Source organism: Colobus angolensis, unplaced genomic scaffold, assembly GCF_000951035.1.
Source record: "Colobus angolensis palliatus isolate OR3802 unplaced genomic scaffold, Cang.pa_1.0 Scaffold117, whole genome shotgun sequence".
Taxonomy (NCBI): Eukaryota; Metazoa; Chordata; class Mammalia; order Primates; family Cercopithecidae; genus Colobus; species Colobus angolensis.
In genome coordinates this window covers 7,383,921-7,388,278 of record NW_012112808.1, presented here as the reverse complement: position 1 = coordinate 7,388,278, position 4,358 = coordinate 7,383,921, and the positions used below count along the sequence as shown (strand labels likewise).

Genomic DNA, 4,358 nt, shown 5'->3' with positions numbered 1-4,358 from the left:
TCTTTATAGCAGCATGATTTATAATCCTTTGGGTATATACCCAGTAATGAGATGGCTGGGTCAAATGGTATTTCTAGTTCTAGATCCTTGAGGAATCACCACACTGTCTTCCACAATAGTTGAACTAGTTTACAGTCCCACCAATAGTGTTAAAGTGTGGAACTTATATTTAAAAGGAAAGCAGAGGGGCTTCAATTTGAGTCATGCAGGTTGTAAGAAATGTGGGTTTTCACTTCTGTGGTCCTGGACTTTGCCCTTGACCACCAGGTAACAATGATTGTCCCCTTGAGCTCACCACCACCTCCAGGACTGCCTGTGTCACATGAGCCATCCAGGCTCCCGGGACTCTTAGGCTGTGGCCCTCACGGAGCTTTCACTCCTGACAGGGTCATGGCCAGGATGCTGGTGCAGATCATCCACACAGGCACCCAGAAGCTCCAAGACATTGAGGCCAAGCAGAATGTTGAAGAGAAGATGGTGGTTCCCAACCACACCAGCTTTAGCATTTACCCTCCCAATCCAAAAGAAAAAAGCTCTCTGAGGTGGGCAGGAAAATTTGAGGAGGTCCAAATTGCACACATTAAAGCATCCTACAACAACACATAGATCCAGGTAATCTCTGCCACTAATCAGCCCTTTGCCCATACTTTCTGTGGCGCAGAGGAATTTCTGAATGCTGAGAAGGAGGCAGGCATTGATGCACAGACAGCAGGCATAGCAGCAGTGACAAAAGCTACAGGAAAGGGTGTTACCCACATCTGAGTTGTGGTGGAAGGCCAGGGGCCAGGACACCTGTCTGCCATCCAGAGACTGACCATGGGTGGCCTGGAAGTGATCTCAATCACCACAACACCCCCATCCCACACAATGGCTTCTGCCCCAGGAAGGCTCCAAGGCTGTGATGGAAGGGAAGCTTATACTTGAACCTAACCTCAAGTCTCAGCTCCAGTTGGAGCTTGTGGAAAGCTCACTGTCAGAGGTCTTTCCAGAATATGGTTTGTTGGAAATCCTTCAGAGAGTAAGGGGGAGTTTTGCCTTCTTACATAGTGTCCTTTGCTTGCACTTCCAGCTGGAGATGAATGTGCCCCAGAAGTGAACTTTGCATCCTTAGACAAGAGGGGAGCTATGGGGGCAGCTGTGGCCTAGGGCCAACCTCTGCTCTGAGAAAACAAAATAATGTCTGTACCATCTGTTGTAAATAAATAAATGGAAAGCAGAGTGTAAAAATTTAAAAAAATTGTAAGCTGGCCAAGTGATACAAAAGAAAAACCCATTTTCTGGGAAAGAATTCAAACTGGCTACAGAAATTTATGTAAGTAAAGAGGAGCCAAAAGTTAACAGCCAAGACAATGGAGAAAATGCCTTGAAGGTGTTTCAGACACCTTCATGGCAGCCCCTCCCATCACAGGTCCAGAAACCTAGGAGGGAAGAATAGTTTTGTGGGCAGGGCCCAGGGTCCTACTGCCCTGTGCAACCTCGAGACACTGCTCCCTGCACTACAGCTGCTCCAGTTCTAGCTGTGGCTAAAAGGACCCGAGATATGTCTCAGGCCACTGCCCCAGAGGGTGCAAGACATAAGCCTGTGTGGCTTTCATGTGATGTTTAGCCTGTGGGTATGCAGAGAGCAAGAGTTGAGGTTTGGATGCCTCCACCTAGATTTCAGAGGGTGTATGAAAATGCCTGATGTCCAGGCAGAATTCTGCTATAGGGGCAGAGCCCTCATGGAATCTACTAAGGCAGTGCAGAGGGTAAATATGGGGCTGGAGCCCCCACACAGAGTTCCCACTGGGGAACTGCCTAGTGGAGCTGTGAAAAGAGGTTCATCGTCCTCCAGACTCTAGAATGGTAGATCTACTGACAGCTTGCACCTTGTGCCTGGAAAAGCCGCAGACCCTCAGTGCCAGCCTGGGAAGCCATCCAAGGGGGCTATACCCTGCAGAGCCATAGAGGCAGAGATGTCCAAGGGTATGGAACCCACCCCTTGTATCATTGTGACCTGGATGTGAGACATGGAGTCAAAGGAGATTATTTTGGAGCTTTAAGATTTAATGTCTGCCCTGATGGGTTTCAGACTTGCGTGAGTCCTGTAGCCCCTTTGTTTTGGCTGATTTCTCCCTTTGGGAATGGGAGCATTTACCAAATGCTTATACTCCTGTTGTATCTTGGAAGTAACTAACTTGTTTTTTTTTTTTTTTTTTTTTTTTTTTGAGACGGAGTCTCGCTCTGTTGCCCAGGCTGGAGTGCAGTGGCCGGATCTCAGCTCACTGCAAGCTCCGCCTCCCGGGTTTATGCCATTCTCCTGCCTCAGCCTCCCGAGTAGCTGGGACTACAGGCGCCCGCTACCTCGCCCAGCTAGTTTTTTGTATTTTTTAGTAGAGACGGGGTTTCACCGTGTTAGCCAGGATGGTCTCGATATCCTGACCTTGTGATCCACCCGTCTCAGCCTCCCAAAGTGCTGGGATTACAGGCTTGAGCCACTGCGCCCGGCCACTAACTTGTTTTTTATTTTACTGACTAATAGGCAGAAGACAGTTGTCTTGTCTCATATAAGACTTTGGACTGTGGACTTTGGAGTTAATGCTAAAATGAGTTAAGACTTGGGGGACTATTGGGAAGGCATGACTGGTTTTGCAGTATGAGAAGGACATGAGATTTGGGAGGAGCCAGGGGCAGAATGATATGGTTTGGATTTGTGTCCCTACTCAAATCTCACGTCAAATTGTAATCCCCAATGTTGGAGGAGGTAGTGGGAGGTGATTGGATCATGGGGGCAGATTTCCCCTTTGCTGTTCTTATGATAGTGAGTGAGTTCTCACAAGATCTGATTGTTTAAAAGTGTGTAGCACCTTTCCCTTCACCCTCTTCTTCCTTCTCTGGCCGTGTAGGACTTGCCTCCTTCCTCTTCACCTTCTGTCATGATTTTAAGTTTCCTGAGGCCTCCCCAGTCATATTCCTGTACAGCCTGCAGAACCATGAGCCAATTAAACCTCTTTTCTTTATAAATTACCCAGTCCCAGGTAGTTCTATATAGCAATGTGAGGATGGACTAACACAGTGCCCTTCCACACTGAACTAAAATGACCTGGGCCTTGGCTGGGCATGGTGGCTCATGCCTGTAATCCCAACATTTTGGGAGGTCAAGGCAAGACAATTGCTTGAGACCAGGAGTTCAAGACTAGTCTGGGCAACATAGCAAGACCCTGTCTCTACAAAAAAAAAAAAAATTAAAAATTAGCCAGACTCAAGTTTGAGGCAGGGGGATCGCTTGAGCTCAGGAGTTTGAGACTGCAGTCAGTCATGATCACACCACTGCACACCGGCCTGGGTGATAGAGTGAGACCTTGTCTCTACAATAAATAAATAAAATAAAAATAATAATAGTAATAAATAAAACAAAACAATCTTACTCAGAAATTGAAAAGACACCTTTTCCTTATTTTTCTCCATCCAAGAAGCTAAGTGACAAAGGCCGAGGATAAGAACAAGGAGTTTTCCAAGCTCGTAAAGAAGAAAAATTGAAGATGGCCATGCTTACAGCCAACAGGAAGTTCAGAGTTTGGCGAGGGAATATTGATCACCTTCACGTAAGAATTATTGTTCTTATTTTAGAAAGTTCTTATTCAAAATGTTCTTGTAGACATTTTCCTGCTTTTATTTCAAATAAATACTTGCTTTTGTTTCACTTTCATTCAAGCCTTTGGTTTAAAAATAAAATGAGCCAGAAATAATAATTCAGAACAGATATTCTCAGAGCAGAAAATCTTATTTCCTAACGTAGGAAATATGTTAGGACATATGTTTATTATTTCCATTGATTTCTTACAAGTGGCCTAGAAAAAATCTCTCCTTCTTCTACTGCTGTGAACACTGATTTCTAGGAATTCTTGCACCAACTGGAGGACAGTTAGCTGGAATTCAATAGAATCGTATTTTAAATATGGCACTTGACTTCACAGCCACCCTTTCTCCACAATTCTTCTACCATTTCAAATGTCAAAGGAGCCACTTGGATGCACATCTGGAAGGAGCCACCTGGGCCTGGAATGTGAAGAAGCCACTTTGAAGAACTAGCATTGATGCAGAAACCACTCTTGTGAGTAAATCATTTTGGCTTCCCCTCCCCGCCACCACCCATCCCTTGTCCATCTGAAGGTTGATGGACATTTAGATCCAACCCAAGGAAATGAGTTTTTATTCCCTCCTTGTCTGTCTCTTTCTCCCTTGGTCTTCTTGCAATACAAATCTCAACTAGGATTTCTATTAACTTTAAAACTCTTAAGACAAGATGAAAATTCAGGTATCTCTTAGTCCATTCCTTGCCTCTGGGCCTGGTTGCTCTTAATCCATCTACCAGGTAG

General features: G+C 45.3%; 1 pseudogene; it reads left to right on the top strand.

Annotated features, from left to right (window-relative positions):
- The first annotated feature begins 203 nt into the window (after positions 1–203).
- LOC105526975 lies at positions 204–902 on the top strand (annotated as a pseudogene).
- The last annotated feature ends 3,456 nt before the right edge of the window (positions 903–4,358 follow it).